General features: G+C 39.1%; 1 protein-coding gene across 1 annotated transcript in view; it reads right to left on the reverse strand.

Annotated features, from left to right (window-relative positions):
* KCNT1 (potassium sodium-activated channel subfamily T member 1) overlaps window positions 1–23,731 on the reverse strand; it is a 227,642-nt gene that overhangs the window by 203,684 nt on the left and 227 nt on the right. The window lies entirely within an intron of this gene.

The raw sequence follows: 23,731 nt of genomic DNA on the forward strand, positions 1-23,731 counted from the left end.
TTTCTAACTTTTCAATTGCTGTTAATCTTTGATTTTCCCTCCTTTGGCCTCAGGTTCAAATAGTCTAGAGTACTGTAATATCCTACTGGTGTCTCCCTGCTTCGTGTATTCCCCTGTTCCAGTCCATTTTTCCACTCTGTGAAATTGATCTATACCTTCATGATCAAATATAAAGCCCTCTGCTGGGCTTTCAGAGTCCTTCCTAATCCATCCCTCGCCTATCTTCTTATGCCTTACTCTTCTCCAGTAATACCGGGTCTCTTGTTGCTCCTGGCACTTGGCATTCCATTGCCATGGCTTGACCGGTCATTTTCTCTGGTTGTCCCTCAGGCTTGGAACACTCTCATTCCTTATCTCTGCCTCCTGGCTTTCCTGGTCTCCTTTAAGTCTCAGTTAGGTTCCCGCCTTCTGCAAAAAGACTTTCCCAGTCCTGTTTAACCCTAGTGTCTACCTTCTGAGACCACCTCCAATTCATCCTGTGTATGTCTCGTTTGTACAGAGTTGTTCGCATTTTGTCTTTATCGTTAGATTTTAAGCTCCTTGAGAACAGGGACTGCTTTTTGCCTTTCTTTGTATACTAAGTATTTAGTATAGTGTCTGGTGGTCAGTAAATGCTAATAGACTTAATGACCAGGCTTATTATTTTTCCTTATAACTTATTTTGTACTTCACCTCTTTTCCATTTTCATTGTTATCACACTAGTCCAGGCCTCATCCCCTTTCATGTCTATGACTGAAGTAGCATCCTAATATTCAGTATCTTTTTTTGGGAGGGCAATTGGGGTTAAGTGACTTGCCCAAGGTCACATGGCTAGTAAGTGTGTCAAGTGACTGAGGCCAGATTTGAACTCAGGTCCTCCTGACTCCAGGGCTGGTGCTCTATTCACTGCACCACCTAGCCACCCCTTTCAGTGTCTTTCTTACCCACCATCCATGCTACATGCTGCTACCAGGAAAGTCTTCCTAAAATTCAGCTCAGACACGTTAAGTCTCCTGCTTAACATCTTAAGATATTCTCATTACAGCCGGATTAGGGTTTTCACACTCTTTCATCTAGAATTATTATTTTTTATTGTTGTTGTTCAGTCTGAACAGAGTGAAAAAATTTAAATTCCTTGGTCCTGTTGGAAAAATGGCTCAGATCCCACATCTTGCTTTAAGAGTGGGAGCAGATATTTCATCTTATTATATTAAAAAATTGACCCATTAGATTACACTGAGAGAGAGTTTGTAAATTAACCAAAAGAGCCTGTTTCAATCTGCCAAACACATCTACCTGGCACATTTGCACTCTACATGCAAATGCATCACTCTAACTAAGGAGCCCCTTGACTAAGCAGCATTCACTTCCTGTATTTAAAAATCCCAGGAACCAGTCCTGAGTCATACCCAGAAGTGGGTTAGCATTCTGTCTTTCCCTGGCCCACTGGGGAACTTCTGGGTTTTCTCACGGCCTGCTCCTATTTTAGGCTAACCACACAGGCATATTGAAATAGATCTACAAATAGACACTAAAGACACTAATGCAAATATTCATACAAAAAGATGCATACCTAGAAAATAATCACACAGACACATCTACTCATATAAAGGTGCAGAAGCCATATTTATGCAAAGACAAACATGCACAGAGACACAGACACTCACAGACTCTCTAACAGACATATAGCAGGAGTGACAGACAAGTGAAAATATAAATACAGATAACCAAAAGCATCCACAGGGACAAGTACACACGTAGATGCATGGGAATACATTCACGCACATACACACAAACATATACACACAGAGCAGATGTGTCTGAGACCTAATGAATACAACTTCTCAGCTTCAGAGACAGAGCCCAGGATTTCACTATGAACTCATGAAATTCCTCCTTTCTCTAAGTACAAAAGAAAGTCAACAGTAACCTTTATGATATACATATATGTTTAGGAAATTGAACAGGAAACTCTAAAGGGAGGTTTTATGGTTCATTTGTAAGATCCTGTTAGGACATTAATAGTTTGTTTTTAATACAATTTCTGCTTAACTGGGATATTCCCAAAACAACTTATGTAGGCTAATCAAATATACATGTATAGAGGCACATAAATACAGACACATAAAGACACAGACACACAAGCTTGTATAAATCTACATGGATAAAAGCACAGGCAGACATGCAAATATATACATACTTTCTGTTTCTTATCTTTCTCACCTTTATCTTCCGACTTCTGAATTTTCACCCAAGAGCATGTTGATTCAAGGACTGATTGAGCAGATGCCCTTTTCACTGTCCTTTCTGGCATACTATGGAATTTGGAGGCAGGGTGGGACCCATCTATCAATCCCTTCCAAGGGACCACAGAAGTGGGGGACAAAATACTGCTTGTGCAGATGAAGCACATCTGCTTGGGAGAGAACTACCTCCATGTTCATCACAATTAGCAGGGCTCCCTTATATGGTGAACATGGGCAACATAGCTTTCTGCCTGGCCTTGGCTGCCTTGCCCCTCCTTTGTGTAAACATTGAGAATGAATTCCCTCAGAACCTAGTCTAAGCATGACTTATTTTAGAATTCTCTGGAGGCAGAAAGTGCCAAGTATATTTAAAAAAAAACCCACCTAGCATTATACTCACACACATATGTGTATATATGTCATATAATATGTATAAATATAATGTATATATTATATACTTCCTAGCAGCCTACATATATGAGCCAAAGATCATCTCACTAGAGAGCTGCCCAAAGGTAAGCTAGATTGTAAAAGTGATTCTAAGTCTCCTGTATGTTGGATTTCCTCTGAAGGCATAAGAGAGCCCTAGAGGTAATGGAGCCAATATGGAGCTCTGGCCATGCCCAGGAGACATGAGATTATTCAGATCAATAAAGAAGTGATAAGGGGCCAAGATAGGTAGATAAAATACCATCTGGGAACAAACCCAGGCATGTTAGCATAGTAGTTAGTGTACTGCCTATTAATTAGAATGTCAGATCAAGGATTGACCTTGATTTCCTCATTTTCTAATTTCTACCCAGGAGGTGGAGGGCAAGGTGACCCTACCAGGGAAGGAAGAGTGCTATGTGAAAAGCATGTATATAATATGTTCTGGGTGGCTGAATGGATGTATCACCAGGTACCTTGGAAATGCTTTAGGTGTGTTTTTGGGTTGGACTCAGGAGCTCATTAATGTAGTGAACTCTTGGTATGAAAACTCCTTCTACTAATGTAGATCAGCAACTCATCTGCAGTTTATGGTCTGATAGTTTCCTGGAGTTATTGAGAGGTTAAATGACTTGTCCATAATCAATAAGACACATGTTTCAGAAGTAGGATTTGAAGCTTCCTGACTCCAAAGATGGCCCTCGAAGTATTATATTTTGGGAAACATTAGGCTTGGTGTTTATGAGGTCAAAGTCAGGGATTCCAACTCCAAATAGAGCAGGTTAGAGGAAAAGAAGATAGAAAGCGAACCTCAACTTTCAAGCATTCCTCATGAAAAGATCAGAACTGAAAAGAAAATTTGACTTTCAGATACAAGACTCTAGAGAAGCATAAAAAATCATAAGGGACTTAATAAGGTTAAACTCTTTACATTCCTACAGGGGAAGATGATACGTGTAACTCATAAGAACTTTCTCATTATTAGAGCAGCGAGAAGGAATATATATACATACATACATACATACATATATATATATATATATATATATATAGATAGATAGAGGGCACAGATGTGAGTTAAATATTATGGGTTGATATCTAAAAAAACAAAATTAAGGGGTGAGAAATAGGAATGCACTGGGGGAAATAAAGGTAAAGGTAAAATGGGGTAAATTATCTCACATAAAAGAGGTAAGAAAGAGATTTTACAGTCGAGGGGAAGATGAGGGAGGTGGTGAGGAATGCTTGAATTTTATTCTCATGAGAATTGGCTCAAAGAGGGAAGAACATACATATTTAACTGGGTATAGAAATCTACCTTACCTTGCAAGAAAGAAGAAGGGAAAAGGGATAAGAGAAGGGGGTGCTGATAGAAGGGAGGACAGATTGGGGGAGGTGGTATTCAGAAGTAAAACACTTGAGGAGGGACAGGGTGAAAGGAAGGAGAGAATAGAATTAATGGGGAAAATAGGATGGAGGGAAATACAGTTAGCAATCATAACTGAAAAAATTTTTGAAGCAGTTTTCTCTCATAAAGGCTTCATTTCTTAAGTATATAGAGAAATGAGCCAAATTTATAAAAATAAAAGCTGTTCCCCAATTTATAAAAGATCAAAAGTTATGAATAGTCAGCTTTCAGATGAAGTAATCAAAGCTATCTATAGCCATATGAAAAATGCTCTAAATCACTATTGAACAGAAAAATACAAATTAAAACAATTCTGAGGTACTACTTTACACCTATTAGATTGGTTAAAAGGACAGAAAGGGAAAATGACAAATATTGGAAGGGATGTGGAAATATTGAGACACTAATGCATTGTTGGTGGAGTTGTGAACTGACCAAATCATTATGTAGAGCAATTTGGAACTATGCCCAAAGGCCTACAAAATCATACATATCCTTTGAGTAGCAATACCACTCCTAGGTCTCTATCTTAACCCACCCCCTCCCCCCCAAAGGAAAAGGACCAATATGTACGAAAATATTTATATCAGTTCTTTTCTGATGACAAAGAATTGGAAATTAAGGGAATGCCATCAATTGGGGAATAGATGAAGAAGTATGATATACGATTGTGGCGGAATGCCATTGTGCTATAAGAAATGATGAGCAAGATGCTCTCAGAAAAACTGTAAAAACTTGCATGGACTTACGCAAAGTGAAATGAGCAGCACAAGGAGAACACTGTACCCATTAACACCAATACTATAAGAGGATCAACTGTGAATGACTTAGCTAATCTCAGCAATACAATGATCCATGAGAACTCCGAAGGACTTACAATGAAAAATGCTATCCATCCTCAAAGACAGAACTGATGATCGAAGCATCTATTTTTTACTTTCTTTTTCTTTTTGGTCTATGTTTCCTTTTAGAACATGACTAATATGGAAATAAGCTTTGTATGACCACACATGTGTTACCTATACAAAACTGCTTGCCTTCTCAATGGGGGGGGGGGTGGAGAAAGAGGGAGAGAATTTGGAACTCAAAATTGTAAAAATGACTATTGAAAGTTGTTTTTATACGTAACTGGGGAAAAATAAAATACTAAATAAATAATAAAAAAGAAAGGTAGCCTCAGATTCCAGAATAATAACAACAATAATTGCTAGAATTTACACAGCTTTTAAAAATTTTCAAAGTATTTTATATGTATTGTGCCATTTTATTCTCACAACAACACTGTGAAGTAGATGCTATTATTATCTTCATTTTACAGATGAGGAAACTGAGACAGATGGAGGGTAACTTGCTCAGAATCACACTGCCAGTAAGTGCGAATAAGGCAGAATTTGAACTTAGATTTTTCTGACTCCTAGTCTAACACTCTATCTATTGTACCACCAAGATGCTTAGAAGACCCAGTCCATGTCTTGCCTCTATCACATACTAGTTATGTGACACTGGGCAAACTGTTTAACCTTTCTGTGCTCCAGGCAGATATGGAAGAATATAACTTGTGAAGTGGATGCCCATCTGTATTAATAGAGGGAACTTCTTCACCAGGAGTTCCCTATATCAATGAAATTGTTTATCTGACCCATCAAAAAGGAACATGTAACTTCAAGCATATATAGATGGGGTATAAACTTTGACCACAGACTAAGCCTTTCAGCCATTGACTGGGACAAAGCATGGTTGTAACATTTATTTTTGTATTTTTGTTTTTGTTCAGTTGTTTCAGTCATATCTGGCTCTTTGTGACCCCATTTGGGATTTTCTTGGCAGAGATACTGGAGTGGCTTGCCATTTCCTTCTCCAGCTCATTTTACAAATGAGGAAACTGAGACAAACAGGGTTAAGTGACTTGCTCAGGGTCACCCAGGTAGTGTCTAAGGTCAGATTTTTAACTCAGAAAGATGAGACTTCCTGACTCCAGACCTGGCACTGTGCTACCTAGTTACCCTTACAGATACTGTGTCCACCCCCTTCCCCTATCACCAAAATCTTCCTTAAATAAGTGTTATGGTAGACTAAATCTACCTCATGGCTAGGCTTAGTCTCTCAAAGGGAAGAATTGAGCCTTCTTTTGTTTTCATTTCAAGACACCCTTGGCTGGGCATATAGTGGGCATCCATAAATTATGGTTGATTGATTCTAGAACCAAGGATCTGGTGGAGTGAGGGAGGAGAGGAGACAAGCTCTCATATTGGCAAGTGTTTATTGGGGCTGGAGATGAAATTTTTTATAGCTTTTACTGGATCCAAACATTCTAGCTGTGGTTTCAATGCTTCCCCAAACAAGGTGCCTCTGTCTTGGGGAGCTGCTTAGAAAGCAAATGTGAATCCAACCACCTCCAATACCTATAAAATATGACTCTAAACAAATTTTAGAGCTACAGATCCTACAAAGTGACAGAGAGAACAAATCTTTTGCTGAAGGCAGCCAGGCAGGCTTATAGATTATTTCACCAACCTGGAAGCTGAGATCAGTCCCGTGTGAGCCCTGTATTCCCAGACCCGGAGTGGCCCTGACCAGTGGCACAGACCAGCCTGAGCAGAATTCAGGAGAGTGAATCACCAGCAGCTGTGGTGGTTTCCAGACTTCTCAACCCATAAACACCAAAGAGAAAGTAAAAGGTCAGTCAGGAACTCTGTCAGAACCAGGTGATGGAAAAGCACAGTCTGGCCCCTGCCCCTGGGGCAAGAGGTGGCAGAGGTGCAGTGGCTGCAGCTCCTGCCATGTAGCTGCCTCCAAAGTTCCTGGCCTGTAGATTGTAGGGGGACCAAGCAACCATCCAGAGGGTAATCGCTTTTGCTTTGACCTGCTTGGATTTGGATTGCGATCTTGGGTGGTGGTACTGGGGTGTGTAGTCAGTGTGCCAGAGCTTGGGGTGTCTGTAGAGAAGGCACCCTCCTCATAGCTCTGACATTTGTGAAAACCCCAGCGATTTGGGACACAGCCCTCTCCACTCTGGAAGCAGGATTCTACCATGTCAAAGAGCTCAAAAGTCAAGTAATTGGCTGGCAAGATGAGCAAGCAGAGGAAGCACAATCAGACCATAGAATCCTTTTTTTTGGGGACAAAAGGATCAAAATATAGAACCAGAAGGAGTCAATGAAGTAAAAAGTTCTGTACCAAAAGCTTCCAAGAAAAATGTGAATTGGTTACAGGCTATGGAGGAGCTCAAGAAGGATTTTGAACATCAAGGAAGAGAAGTGGAGGAAAAATTGGGAAGAGAAATTAAAGTGATGCAAAAAAAATCATGAAAAGAGAGTCAACAGCCTGCTAAAGGAGACCAAGAAAAAAATACTGAAGAATATAACACTTTAAAAAATAGACTAACTCAAATGGCAAAAGAGGCCCAAAAAGTCAATGAGGAGAAGAATGCCTTAAAAAGTCAAATTTGCCAGATGGAAAAGGAATTTCAAAAACTCACTGAAGAAAATAATACCTTCAAAATTATATTGGAGCAAATGGAAGCTAATGACTTTGTGAGAAATCAAGATACTATAAAGCAGATCCAAACAAATGAAAAAATAGAAGGAAATGTGAAATATCTCATTGGAAAAACCACTGACCTGGAAAACAGATCCAGGAGAGAGAATTTAAAAATTATTGGACTACCTGAGAGCCATGATGAAAAAAAGAGCCTAGAAATCATCCTTCAAGAAATTCTCCAGGAAAATTGCCCTGATATTGTAGAACCAGAGGTCAAAATAGAAATTGAAAGAATTCACTGATCACCTCTTGAAAAAGATCCCAAAAAGAAAACTCCTAGGAATATCATAGCCAAATTCCAGAGTTCCCAGATTGAGGAGAAAATATTAGAAGTAGCCAGGAAGGAACAATTTTACTATTGTGGAAACATAATCAGGATAACACAAGATCTAGCAGCTTCTACATTTAGTATTTGAAGGACTTGGAATATGATATTCTGGAGGTCAGAGAAGGAGAAAGGGAGAGATATAATAAGGTAAATTATCTCATATAAAAGAGGCAAGAGAAAACTGCTACAATTGAGGGGAAGAGCAGGAAGGTGAAAGGGAATGGGTCAGCCTTATACTCATTGAATTTGGGTCAAGGAAGAAATAACATACACACTCATTTGGGTATCTTACCCTACAAGAAAGTAGTGGGGGGATGATAGAAGGGGAGAGGATAGTTAGAAGCACACACTTTTGAAATGGGACAGGGTCAAGTAGAAAATAGAATAAGTGCGGGGGGGTAGGATTGGATGGATGGAAATATAGTTAGTCTTTCACAATATAACTACTATAGAAATGTTTTGTGTAACTACACATGTACAACCTATATTGAATTGCTTATCTTCCCAGTGGGGTTGGTGAGGAGGGAAGAAGGGATAGAATCTGGAAATCAAAGTTTTAAAAACAAATGTTAAAAAATTGTTTTTTACATGCAACTGGGAAATAAGATATACAGGCACTGGGGTATAGAAATCCATCTTGCCCCACTAGAAAATTAGAGAGGGAATGGGGGAGGATATAAGAGAGCAGACTGGGGGAAGGGGTATTCAGTATGCTTTCTCTCTTAAGGTGGGGGTAGGGGAAAGATGGGGAGAAAACTTGTAACTCAAAATCTTGTGGAAATGAATGTTGAAAACTAAAAATAAATTTAAAAAGAAAGCAAGTGTGAGGGGAACAGAGCAGGAGGCTTACAGGTTAGAGGGAGGATTTAGAAGTTTTACATTCACGGACTAGGGAGAAGACAATAATATACTTTCTTTTCCAGGGATTCAGACTTGTGGGTTCATTTCACAGATATTAAGGAAGCATCTCCTATGTGTAAAGTAATGGGCTAAACACACTGTAGAAGATACCAAACTGAGCTAAGGCACTGTCTCTCCCTTCATGGACCTTACAGAATAGTAGGGGAAAAAGATACCAACAGAGGTATCTATACTATCTAACATTACATGTGCATTTGAGAGGCCTTAAATAAAATGCCATGTGAAGTCCAAGGGGCAAGGTTGTTACTGATGGGGAGATAAAGGAAGCTTTTATAGAGAAAGTGGCATTTCAGTTGGGCTCTAAAGGCTGGCTACTAATTCACTAGATGAAGGCTTCTTTTTTTGTATTTTTCTTTATTTTTTATTTTGGAGGGGAGAAGGCATGGCAGTTGGGGTAAAGTGACTTGCCCAAGGTCACATAGCTAGTAAATGTTAAGTGTCTGAGGCCAGATTTGAACTCGGGTCCTCTTGACTTCAGGGCCAGTGCTCTATTCACTGCACCACATAGCCATTCCAAGATGAAGGCTTCTTCATAAAACTCACAGTACCACAGAATTACAGATATGAAACTTAAAGTGACCTTAGAAGCTATTAAGTTAAAACCCTCATTTTTACATATGAGGCACCTGAGGCTCAGAAAAGTTAAATGGTTTGTCTATTATCATAAAACTACTAAGTGTCAGAGGTGAGATTTGAACTCAGGTCTTCAAGACTCTAAATCCAGTACTTTCCCCATTCCAGACACAGGTAGCATTGTGAACCAAGGCAAGGATGTGAGAAAGCTCCTGTTCAGGAGATAGAAGCCATCCAGTCTGGCTAAACTGGAGGGGAGTAATATGAGATAAGCCTAGAAATATAGGGTGGTGCTGGTTTATCAATTGCCTTGAATTCCACATAAAGGAGTCTGGAATCCTTTACTCAGGAAGTCAATGGAGACTTTTTAGTAGAAGAGTGACAGTCATATTTATGTATAAGACATATTACTCTGGAAGCTGCAAGAGTGGAAGCAGTGAGAGTGGGTTAGAGGCTATTATGACAGTCCTGGAAGATAGTAATGATGTCCTTTATTAGGGTGTTGGAAACAAAAATAGAGGGGAGGAGATGATTGTGAGAAGTATTTTGCAGGTGAATCAAAAGGACTTAGTAATTGATTAGATATGAGAGGTAAGGGAGAGAGAAAAGTGAAAACTAATTCTTAGAATTTGAACAGAAGAGACAAGGTAAACAGTGATACTATAGAGAGAAACAATGAAGCCAGGAGATGGATCAATTTTAGGGGGAGAGGAGGTCAGTTGGAGTAGAATTTATGGGATCCTTGTGGGGAGATAACAATTCAATCTTAAAATTTGGATAGAGGAGAAAGCTGAGAACAAATATGCATCTTTGATTTTTGGATAGCAAATTCCAAAGAATTCATTGAAAAGTTAGGTAAGATCCCATGACCTAAAATTTTCAGGAGAAGTTTGTCTAGGAAGGATAGAATGTTCTCAGAAATGAATTCTAACAATGTGGATGTACTTGGAAATTATCAACTAATTTAGATTTTGAAAGAACATAAAAAAGAATGAAGTAAAGATGTATAATGGAAGTTGTTTCAAAGTGTAAATAAAGCCCTATAAGAAGAGTATTAGGAGTGCTTAAAAAAGTTTAAAATGAACAGAGGGTAGCAAAAAAAGACTAAGGTCAATAAAAAGAGGATTTTCTTAAGTTCAAGGGAGAAAAAGAAAAAGAACAAAAAAGGAAGAAGACAATTACTCTGATTCTTATCCATAGGATAATGGTAACTGACAACAGGAAACAGAATTGCTTGATACTTATTTTACTTCTGTTTTCTCTGTCAAACAGTCATGATATTATGACTAGAAAAGATGTAGAAATAATGGATACTAGGGAGTTGGCACCCATGATAAGTAGAATTATCATAAGAAAATACACAGCTGACTTTGTTGAGTTTTTTGATTGAAAGGCCCAGATGAGCTAGGAGCTTGAGTACTGAAATAACTGGTGGATGGGATTGCTGAGTGATTTTTGAAAAAAAATGGAGATTTGGAGAGGTACTATAAAATTTGAGAAAGGCAAATGCTAACCAGATTTTTTATTTTTTAAAGAAGAGAATGGAATTTTCTAATTATAGTCCAGTGAGCTTGACTTCAATGCTTGGGGGGGGGATGTAGAATACATTATCAAAGGTCAGTGAATATCTAGAAAAGAAAGCAGTGATCGCAAAGAACCAATATGAACCAATAGAACTGACCATTCTAGACTAACAATTCCTCTTTTTTGGATCGGATTGCTACATCAGCAAGTTAGGGAAATGCTGTAGGAAGAATTTACCTAGATTTCAGCAAAGTATTTGACAGACTCTCTGAGCCTATTGTTGTGATAGGCCTAGACAATAATATAGCAAAGTTAGGTTGATTTAGAACTGAATGGTTGGACTGAAAGATAATCATTAATATTAGAAGTCATCTTAGAAAGAAATATCAAGTGGAACACACTAGGGATTTGTACTTGCCCCTACATTGTTTAACATTTTTATCAAGGACCTTAGACAAAGGTATAGTTGTTATATTTATCAAATTTCAGATTACACAAAACTGAGAGAGATAGTTAATATATAAGATGACAGAGTCAGAATCCAAAAAAGATCTTGATAGATTAGAATATTGCATTTAGTATAATATAATGAAGTATATTGCTAATTAATGTAAGTTCTTACCCACTAATAATAACATCAACCATCATTATTATAATAGTTGATACTTTACATGGATAATGATAGAAGGCATGATTATCCTTTCTCTATGTGAGTGGTCTGTCACCTGTTGGACCCCCCCACCCCATCCCAGACATCCATTTCTCTGATTAATACCCTTTACTACTTTACTACTCCTGAATAATTCCTTGTTTGGGAAAGGTACTGATATTTTCATATGTGAATATTTTACTGAAAGAGGAGGATAAAAGGACATTCATGTGAGACTAGCAGCTTGAGATTGTTCTGAGAACATGAAGAAAAAAAAACCCCACTCTTCAGGTAAATGTAGTTTAGGAAGACATATTTGAAAGTAGCTATGAGGTAAAGGTATTTAATGAAGGTGGGGATAGCTGCAGTGTATTATTTTCTATTATCTAATTTATTGTTTTCAGGATTTTGAAGGATACGGCTGTGCAACTCTCAAAGAATTGTTAGGGATAGGGAAAAATTGTTGATTATTTCTTTGCATTATCCTTGCTAGATTTGTGGACATAAGGTTTTTCAACCAGAGTTAGAGAGGTCTCTACTGAGGAAGAGGCTCTGATTTAAAACATTAGAAGCCATAAGGAAAGAGATGAGATGAGAGAAGATAAAATCAGGAGATTGAGAAGACATGGCAGCTACCTAAAGAGAGAAGCTGATAGCAGAGACTGCCCCCTGCTGTTTGAAAGAATATAGCAGTGAAGAATCATGATTAGAGGGGCTTCTTCAGTTGAGTAGGCTGAGAGCACCTATTATACCCCAACTGACCTGAAACTTCTGGCTGCTTATTGGAGGAAGAATACCACTCCTGTTGTGAAAATTTTAAGGGCTGTTTCTCTTTAGCACCATCTAGAGTTTGAAAGCTGATAGTACTGACAAGCTCTGCAGATACTTTTGAAGACAATAAGGGGAAAGTTAAACAGTACTTCTGGTGTCAAAAGCTGTCTAGGATTATCGACTTTCAGCCCCATCTACATACAAACTGAGATAGAGAAAACCCTTCAAGGGCATTACTATATTGCCCTGCATGTTTTTCTCTGGATTAAGTAGTTCTTTAGAGCTCTAGAAAATAGAGCTGAATAGTTTTGCAGTCCCTTGCTTAAAAAAGTTGCTTTGTTCCCCTGCCCCGAATTTATTTACTTATTTTTAGTTTTCAACATTCATTTCTACAAGATTTTAAGTTCCAAATTTTCTCCTCATCTATCCCCAACCCCCACCCCCAAATGGTAAGCATACTAATTACTCCTTCCCCCAATCTGCCCTCTCTTATATCCCCTCCTTCTCCCTTACTTTCTTGTAGGGAAAGATAGATTTCTATACCCCATTGCCGGTATATCTTATTTCCTAGTTGCAAGAAAACATTTTTTTTTAACATTTGTTTGTAAAACTTTGCGTTCCATATTCTCTCTCTTCTTTTTCCTCACCTAGACCTACTGAGAAGACAAGCAATTCAATATAGGTTATACATGTGTAGTTATGTAAAACATTTCCATAGTAGTCATATTGTGAATGATTAACTATATTTCCCTCTATCCTATCCTGCCCCCATTTATTCTATTTTCTCCTTTGACCCTGTCCCTTTTCAAAAGTGTTTGCTTCTAATTACCCTCTACCCATATCTGCCCTCCTTTCTTTCACCCCCCCCCCCCCTTCTTATTCCCATCCCTCCAGCTTTCCTGTAGGGTAAGATACCCAATTGAATATGTATATTATTCCCTCCTTAAGTCAAATTCAATGAGTGTAAGGTTGACCCATTCCCTTTCACCTTCCTGCTCTTCCCCTCCACAATAACAGTGTTCTCATGCCTCTTTTATATGAGATAATTTACCCTAACCTATCTTCCCTTTCTCCTTCTCACAATATATTCCTCTTAATTTTATTTTTAAAATATCATACCTTCATATTCAACCCATCCTGTGCCCTCTATGTATACCTGTGCACACTTACATATATATTTATATACACACATACCCTCCTATACATATATATGTATGTATACATATATACATATATATATATATTCCCTTCAACTATCCTCATGTTGAGAAAAGTCTCATGAGTTACAATTATTGTTTTTCCATGTAGGAATGTAAATAGTTCAACTTTAATAAGTTCCTAATGATTTTTTTTCCCTGTTTTCCTTCCCATGCTTCTCTTGCTTCTTGTAATTGAAAGTCAAATTTTCTGTTCAGCTCTGTTTTTTTCATCAAGAAAGCTTGAAAGTCCTCTATTTCATTGAATGACCATATTTTCCCCTGAAACATTACCGTGTTTCCCCGATAAAGGACACTGTCTTATTATTATTTTTTTTTGGAAAGAAAAACACCAGAGGGCTTATTTTCAGGGGAGGGCTTATGTTGTCCTGCCTCAGCTCTCCTCCGCGGCACTACTTTCAATGGCGCCAGCAAGCAAATCACTGGGGAAGAACAGGATGACGCGCTCACTGCTGCAGCTCTGATTGGACACAGCTTGGAGCGCAGCGTGCGTTTCATGGGGGCGGGGGGGGACGGTGCATACAGAGGGTACCGTAATGTAGCGTGTAGTGCAGGGGATCACCTTCACTACAGTAGCAATCTCAATAGGGCTTATTTTCGGGGGGAGGGCTTATTTTAGAGGAATCTTACACAGTAAGGGTAGGGCTTATTTTCGGGATAGGTCTTATTATCGGGGAAACATGGTATAATCAATTTTTCTGGGTAGGTGATTCTTGTTTTTAATCCTAGCTTCTTTGACCTCCAGAATATCATATTCCAAGCCCTTTGATCCCTTAATGAAGAAGCTGCTAGATCTTGTGTTATCCTGATTGTATTTCCACAATAGTAAAATTGTTCCTTCCTGGCTGCTTCCAATATTTTCTCCTTGACCTGGGAACTCTGGAATTTGGCTATGATATTCCTAGGAGTTTTCTTTTTGGGATCTTTTTAAAGAGGTGATCAGTGAATTCTTTCAATTTCTATTTTGACCTCTGGCTCTGGAATATCAGGGCAATTTTCCTGGAGAATTTCTTGAAGGATAATTTCTAGGTTATTTTTTTCATCATGGCTTTCAGGTAGTCCAATATTTTTAAATTATCTCTCCTGGATCTATTTTCCAGGTCAGTGGTTTTTCCAATGAGATATTTCACATTGCCTTCCATTTTTTTCATTTGTTTGGATCTGTTTTATAGTATCCTGATTTTTCATGATGTCATTAGCTTCCATTTGCTCCAATATAATTTTGAAGGAATTATTTTCTTCAGTGAGTTTTTGAAATTCCTTTTCCATATGGCAAATTTGGATTTTTAAAGCATTCTTCTCCTCATTAGCTTTTTGGACCTCTTTTGCCATTTGAGTTAGTCTATTTTTTAAGGTGTTATTTTCTTCAGTATTTTTTTCTTGGTCTCCTTTAGTGGGCTGTTGACTCTCTTTTCATGATTTTCTTGCATCATTCTCATTTCTCTTCCCAGTTTTTCCTCCACTTATCTTACTTGATTTTCAAAATCCTTCTTGAGCTCCTCCATGGCCTATGACCAATTCATATTTTTTGGGAAGCTTTTGATGCAGGAGTTCTGACTTTGTTGGCCTCCTCCAGTTCCATGTTTTGATCCTTTTTTCTCCCCAAAAGGATTCTATGGTCTGATTGTGCTTCTTCTGCTTGCTTATCTTGCTAGCCAATTACTTGACTTCTCTACAGCCCCCACAAGCTCTGGTTCACTGGCCACACACCCCAATATCACCACCCAAGACCATGATCCAGATCCAGACAGGTCAAAGCAAGAGCAATTACCCTCTAAATGGTCACTTGGTCCCCCTACCATCTGCAGGCCAGAAGATCTGAAAGCAGCCATACAGTACCACCATACCTCCTGCCACTTCTTGTCCCAGGGGCAAGGGCCAGACCACATTGTTCCTTCACCCTTACAATAGAGTTCCCACTGACCTTTTATTTTCAATTTGGCATTTATGGGTTGAGGAATCTGGACACTGCCACAGCTGCTGGTAATTCACTCTCCTAAAGTAGACTCTGGCCACTGCTGGTTGGGCTGCCCTGGGGCTTGTACCATGACTCTAGGATCTCAGCGTTCTGTGATAGAACTTTCCTGTTGATCTTCCAGGCTGCCTTCAACAGGAGATTTGTTTCTCTCTGTCTCTTTGTGGGTTCTGAAGTTTTAAATTTTGTTTAGACCCAGGGGGCAGAGCCAAGTTGGTGGTGTAGAAGCAGGAAAACTCCCTGAGCTCTCCCCATAATCACCTCAAATAAATATAAAATATGACTCTAAACAATTTTATAGCTACAGAACCCACAAAGCGACAGAGAGAAACAAATCTGCTGAAGGCAGCCCAGAAGGTGGACAGAAAAGGTTCATTGCAGTGCACTGGGAGCAGAGCCCAGCCCCTTGTGAGCCCAGGGTTTTAGCCTCAGGGTGGCCCTAACCAGCCATGGCTTGAGGGACTTGGGGAGAGTGGGCTACCAGCAGCTGTGGCAGTGTCCAGAATTATCAACCCATAAATGACAAAAGCAAAGTAAAAGTTCAGTGTGGACTTTGGGAACAGGGGGACTCAGAGGGCGATCTGGCCTCTGCCCCCAGAGGGAGAAGTGGCTGAGGTGTGGCAGCCGCTGCCATGTGGCTACTTCAGACTCCTGGCCTGCAGATTTTAGGGGGACCAAGAAACCATTCTGAGGGGTAATTGCTCTTTAACATGCTTGGATCTGGATCAGTGTCTTGGGTGGAGGTCCTGGGGTGTGTGACCAGGTGCCAGAGCCTGTGGAGGCTTCAGAGAGGGCACCCAACTAATAGCTCCAGCAGATGTGAAAACCTCAGCGATTTAGGACAAAGCTCTCCTCTCTGGAAAGTTCTACTGTGGCAAAAAGCTCAAAAGTCAAGTAATTGAGTGGCAACATGAGCAAGCAAAGGAAGCAAAGCAAGCACAGCAATCTAGCTTTGGAATCCTTTTTTGGAGACAAAAAGGATAAAAGCATGGAAGACAATGAAGTCAGAACTCCTGCACCAAAAGCTTCCATGAAAAATATGAACAGATTGCAGGTCATAGAGGAGCTTAAGAAGGATTTTGAAAACCAAATAAGAGAAGTGGAGAAAAAATTGGGAAGAGAAATGAGAATGATGCAAGAAAATCATGAAAAGAGAGTCAACAACCTGATTGAAGAAAATAACAAGTTAAAAAATAGACTAACTCAAATGGCAAAAGAGGCTCAAAAAGCCAACAAGGAGAAGAATGCCTTAAAAAGCTGAATTTGCCAGATGGAAAAAGAATCTTAAAAGCTCACTGGAGAAAATAATTTCTTCAGAATTAGATTGGAGGAAATGGAAGCTAATGATTTTATGAGAAACCAAGATACTATAAAACAGATCCAAACAAATGAAAAAATAGAAGGCAATGTGAAATATTTCACTGGGAAAACCACTGATCTGGAAAATAGATCCAGGAGAAATAATTTAAAAATTATCGGACTACCTGAAAGCCATGATCAAAAAAAGAACCTAGAAATCATCCTTCAAGAAATTCTCCAGGAAAATTGCCCTGATGTTTTAGAATCAGAGGGCAAAATAGAGGTTGGAAGAATTCACCAATCATCTCCTGAAAAAGATCCCCAAAAGAAAACTCCTAGGAATATTGTAGCCAGGTTCTGGAATTTCTAGATCAAGGAGAAAATATTACAAGCATCCAAGAAGAAACAATTTTTATTAGTGTGGAAACACAATCAGGATAACACAGTATCTGGCAGCTTCTACATTGAGGGATCAAAGGGCTTGGAATATGATATTCCGGAGGTCAAAGGAGCTAGGATTAAAACCAAGAATCACCTATGCAGCAAAATTGAGTATAATGTTTCAGGGGAAAATATCGTCATTCAATGAAATAGAGGACTTTCAAGCTTTCTTGATGAAAAAACCAGTTGAATAGAAAATTTGACATTCAGATACAAGAAGCAAGAGAAGCATGAGAAGGTAAACAGAGGAAAGAAACCATAAGGAACTTATCAGAGTTGAACTATTTACATTCCTACAGGGAAAAACAATAATTGTATGTGGTTTGTGGGCATATGAATACATATGTGAGTGTGTGTATATATGTGTACAGGTATACATAAACAGAGGGCACAGGATCAATTGAATAGGAAGGGATGATACTTAAAAGGTGAATTTGAGAGGTGAGAGAGGAATATAATGAGAGGAGATCAGGAGAGACAGAATGGGGTAAGTTATCTCATATAGAAGAGGCAAGGGAAAACTGTTACAATCGAGGGGAAGAACAGGAAGGCAAAAGGGAATGGGTCAACCTTATTCTCATTGAATTTGTTTTAGGGGAAGAACAGGAAGGCAAAAGGGAATGGGTCAACCTTATTCTCATTGAATTTGTCTTAGGGAGGGAATGACATACACATTAAATAGGGTATCTCACCCTATAAGAGAGTAGGGGGGAAGTGGATGAGAGGGGGGATGATGGAGGGGAGGACAAGTTGGGGGGGAAGGGTAGTTATAAGCACAGACTTTTGAAAAGGGACTGGGTCAAAGTAGAGAATAGAACAAGTGGGGGGGATAGGATGGAGGGAAATATAGTTAATCTTTCACAATATATCCACTATTGAAATGTTTTGCATAGCTACACACATACAACCTATATTGAATTGTTTATCTTCCCAGTAAGGGTGGGTGATGAGGGAGGAAGGGAAAGAATCTGGAATTGAGATTTTTAAAATAAAATGTTTAAAATATATATCATTTTTTTTTACATGCAACTGGGAAATAAGATATACAGGCGCTGGGTGATGGAGATCCATCTTGCCCTACCAGAAAGTCTGAGGGGGGATGGGGGAAGATATAGGAGAGAGCAGATTGGGGGAGGGGGTATACAGTGAGATTGCTGTTTTGGGGTGGTAGGTAGGGGAAAGATGGGGCGAAAATTTGTAACTCAAAATCTTGCAGAAATGAATGATGTAAACTAGAAGTTAATAAAGCATTTGATAAAGGCAAAAAAAAAAATAGCTTAACATTTTTTCAGCATCCAGGAAAGGGAACTGACTTGGAATGTTACAGACCCTGGGCTTAGGACAACTTTTTCACTGAAAGAGTATAATACTGCTGTAGCCTAAAAGTAGGAGAGAAAGGGCATTGTCCAATAGGAGACTAGAGAAGCTCAGAAGGGAAAGTGATACCTGGTGCATAATATTTTCTCTAAAAGATACTACCAATATCCAGGCCTGTAGTTCAGTGTAATGAATTGCTATGTGTTCATGGGTTTCCCTAATCACATTCTTCACTGATAGATTTCTGGGTTTGTCTGTTGACCCCAAAGGATACCATGCACATTGGTGAGAGAGTATAATCCAGTATTATGGGTAGATAATTATATTTTGATTATTCCTACTTTTGATTTTTGTTGAATTATGTTTTTTTTACCTTTGCTTCCTTTTTAAAGAAAATGTTTCATGTTTAACAGTTAAAATGTCATAAATGGGGGGGGGCAGGTGGCACAATGTGTAAGAGCGCCGGCCCCAGAGTCGGGAGACCTGGGTTCGGTTCTGGCCTCAGATACTTAACACCCACACAAAAAATAACTGGCCATGTAACCTTGAGCGAGTTACTTAACCCCAATTGCTTAAAAAAAAGTCATAAATGGTTCAATTTTTAAAATGGGAAGCACACAGGTGGTGGCTCAGGAGCTAAAGTCAAGCATATGTATATATGTATGTATGTGTGTATATGTATACACACATACACACATATATTTTCATGCATCAAGTCTACTTCTAGAATCCTGAGTCGTGGCCAGGAACCCTTATGAAAAATTTGCCTAAACTTGACTGTATGAAGGTGGGTTGAGGAGAGTGAGTTAGCCCAGGAAGACCTATGGGGGCTTGGCCACCATGTTGGAAACCACACCCTGTAATTGCCACCCATGTGATTGGGTTGGTGGTTATTCCCATGCTGTATTTGTAATGTGTTACAGTCTGTTCTTGCCCACTATGTATCTTTCCATTGCTCTTTGTATGATCCCTAACTTAAATTCTTTGATTCTTAGCCATATTATATTACCAGAGGCATATTTGAATTTGAAAATGGTCCTTTGTTTCAGGGAGAAGCTTCCATAATTTATCAAAGGCAATCCAATCTGGCTTCCTCTTCCTATTAATTCTACACCCAACACACTTTCCATTTATAGTGTATATCCAAGGTATATGCACTGATGGATGAGCTCTATGGGTTTTCCATTAAACTGAATATTTTAATCTGTACAACATATAATTCTTCATCTCCTTGGGTTTTTTTCCTGTGGATAATTAGGTTGAATAATTTTGGGTACTTATAGATCTTATTTAGTTGGTTCATTTAGGAGGCAAAACATCTCTATCATGTCAAAGAAATCAAAAAAGACCCCTGGAACACTGGGTGTAACTTCTAGTTGATTTATGGAAGGAAATGGACAAAAAGTTGCACAGAATGGTCTGGCATGGATAGCTTATAACTTGCATTGATGCAAGGGGTAGCTACATTGATGAGATCAGAGATCCATCAGAATGCTTTGTAATTATAAAGTTCTTTCCACATATCTCATTTGGGTCCCAGAGAAACTTTGTAAAGTAAGGTTATGCAAACATTATTATCTCTTAAGTATTCACCTTGGTAAACTTCTTCCCTTCTCTATGGGAAGGAAATATTGGACAAGGAAGTCTCACAGGGTTCAGGATGCAGGAGAAAAAATTCCCTATGGGAATGTTTTCTACAGAGTGGTGATAGAATCCCCCAGAGTCTTGGTGTAAGAGGAGATAAAAGAGAATTAGCATGCAAAAGTGGAGTAGATAGGACCCAAACAATAAACTCACTTCGACTTTGCCCTTGAGTGGAGCCTTTGTGGTTCAAGTATGAAGAGGGGTTGAAGAGGCAACATAGTACAGTATAAAGAATGTCGAATTGGAGTCAGAAGACCTGGGTTTGAATCCCAGTTCATCTGCCTACTACTTGTGTAAACCTGAGCAAGTCATTTTCCATTTTTTCATCTATAAAATGGAGAGGTTGGACTGGGTATCTTAAGGTTATTTTGGAAAGGTAAAGAATATAATCATTATATGTCTTTATCTTTCACCTTTCCAGCAAAGAGTATCTGTCTCTGGGATTATGACTAGGGATGAGGGCATAGGTGGTTACTATGCCAGGAATCACAGGAGTTATCAGGTGAGGAGCAATAAAGATAGCAACAAACTATATAGGTGTGTGTATGTGTGTGTGTATAAATATATATAAAAGGCAGTTGAACAGAGGTGGCAATAAACCTGAGGGATGCTACAGTTGACCAGTTTGCTGGAGAGAGGCAGTAGGAGTTTATGTGGATTGGGGAATGTGTGAGGGTGGGGAGTTTAAGGATAAAAGAAAGGAGACTTCACAGCAGGCATACTAAGTTGAATGGATTCTTCTGGTCCCTTGCATCTCTTTTATATTTGAGTCCTGGCTTTGACATTTATTATGTGTGGCCTTAGACAAGTCACTTCCTTCTCTGGACCTCAGTTTCTTTACAAGTAAAATAGGAATGATAATATTTACAATAATACCTTATAGGATTATAAGGTTTGTATAACCCTTAGACATTATATTAATGATAACTGTTCACATGATAATAATGATGATAATGATGATGATAGTCTAGTTGATCAGATTTCTTTTGTCCAGGATTGTGATTTCACTAGTGTGACTACAGGCAAATTGGTGATTTGTCTGTTAATAAACAGTCTATGAGTTGTCTGAGGCAATGAGAGTTTAAGCATCTTACCCACAGATACAGAAAATGTGTCAGAGGCTAAACATCTATTTATGTCTTCTTGACTCTACAACTGGCCTTCTACCTTCTGTGCCTTTCTGCTACCATCAACAACAACTAACACATGGAAAACTGGGAAGAGCTGGGACTAGAATCCATGTCTCCCAGCTGCTTCCAGGAAAGGAAAAATTATAGGAAACAATATGCAGCTTACCTGAAAACCTCTAGTAGCATGTCTTAAAGTTTTTTAAGTGACGAGTTGGAGGTTCTTTGGTAGGGAGATAACATAGGAAGGGGAAACTAATCACATGGTTCAATACCTATCATGGAGATTCTCAACTCATCGTGTATCTCAGACTGCACTGAGGGCCTGGACTCACTGCCTAAGACTAGGAAGATGATAGTTCATTTGTACCTGCAAGTTTGATCATTTATATACTTTTCCTTGCACTTTAAAGCAAATGAACCAGTGCAGAATCCCAGGACAATATGGTTTTAACTAGGTGAGTTTGCACTCATTTATTTGCCAGCCAAAACAGCTCAATCCCAGAGCAGTAGTTCCCAAAATTAGTGGATTAATTCCCCTAGGAACTAGGTGAATGGTTTCTGGAGGTCCAACATAGAAGATGATGTTCCAAGTGGAAAGAAGCAATACTACAGAAAAACAGAGGTCAAGATGACCCACATGGATAGCTAGATAGAATGTGAAGATAGATCAATAGCTATTAATATCTATATACAGACCTGATATTGATAAACATGAAGTGTTAAAGGTAAAAGTAACTTTAAAAGGCCATGCTTCTCATCCCTTTCAATTATCCACCTGCCCTGACACAGTGTATGCATGTATACCTCATCCCTCTCCCTCCCAAGATATACATTTTTTTTTGCCTTTTGGAGGGCAATTGGGGTTAAGTAACTTGCCCAAGGTTACATGGCTAGCGTGTGTGTGTGTGTGTGTGTTAAGTGTCTGAGGCTGGAACCAAACTCGGGTCTTCCTGACTCTGGGGCCGGTGCTTTCCTCACTGAGCCACCTAGCCACCCCCAAAATATACATTTTCTACTTCTTGTTCTGGGCACAATAATCTAATGAGTAGTGCCATTACTTTTAGCAAGGTCATGACAATCAACTGCCTTATGGATTAATTCAATGTCCCTGTAACTCTTCTGATGAAAACTTAGTTCCCTGGACACTACCACTCCCCCCACCCCATATGTGCTTCTCCTCTTCCCTGCCTTATTGATAGGATGTAAATTTCTTCAGGGAAGACTTTCTGTCTCTGTCTGTCTCTCATCCTGTTTCTCTCTGTCTCTGAATGTGTGTCTCTGTGTTTGTCTGTCTGTCTTTCTGTGTCTCTGTCTCTCTCTTCCCCCTTCTCCTTTTGTATTACCACACCTTAGTACCATGCCTGGCACATAGTAAATAGTTAATAATTCCTTTTTCATCCAAATTCACTCACATAGGGATATCACATTACAAATTTATAGATATATTACAGTTGTGATAATCACAACTTGCTCAAGAGAAGCTTCATAGAATACATTAATGGCTGGTGACAGAACGGAAGGCAATAGAAAGTCCAAGTAGCACAATGATATGACAGAAAAAATCAGAGGAAGACCATCCTTCCCATCCCCATACTATTCTGCCCTAGTACACGACATAGATTTTACTGTTGAGGGCTTATATGAAAATAGGAAAACTACACAAGATGAGAAAGGCTTCAATCTGCAGTAGGAGAGGGAGGAACTGCACTGATGAATTCATGAATCCATCAAAGTAAATAAAGTATGCAGAGAGATACAATTGGCACAAAGATAGCACACAGTGTCCTTGTCCTCAGGCTTAGTTGTGAAAAAATATATCAGTACCTTGTTATACTAGGGCTGATCACTGTATGAGTGAGATATACTATTGGTCATTCAACATGTGAAACATTACCACCTGCTAAGTAAGTATTGCTGAAACCAGGAGAAATGAATCCTTCCTCCTTCACCCCAGCCAGCTAGTCAGTCTTAAGAAAGGGGTTGGTACTAATTTGAAAATTTTAAACCATTACTTCTAACATTCAAAATGCCTGGATCTTGCTTTCTCCCCCATTCTATTTCTGACACATTACTTTTGTGATCCCGAGTAAGTCACTTAGGTTAACCCCATCTCAGTTCCTTCATCTGTCAAACAAGCAGGTACTTTTGTCTCAAAATCCATGCTCTCAAGGGAAGAAGGGGTTAATGCTGTGCTGGTCCAGGACACTCAGAATCATGAGACTTTTAATAGTTTAGTTTCAAATTCAATTAAATGTTTAGCTCAAATGATCTCTCTCCCCCTCCCCTTCTATTCCCTCTCCCCCAAACTGAAAACTTCCTTGTCATTTAGGTCCCACCAG

Source organism: Petaurus breviceps, unplaced genomic scaffold (genome assembly GCF_028583685.1).
Source record: "Petaurus breviceps papuanus isolate PSGF00001 unplaced genomic scaffold, PetGlider_PUasm1.0 90383, whole genome shotgun sequence".
NCBI classification, from domain to species: Eukaryota; Metazoa; Chordata; class Mammalia; order Diprotodontia; family Petauridae; genus Petaurus; species Petaurus breviceps.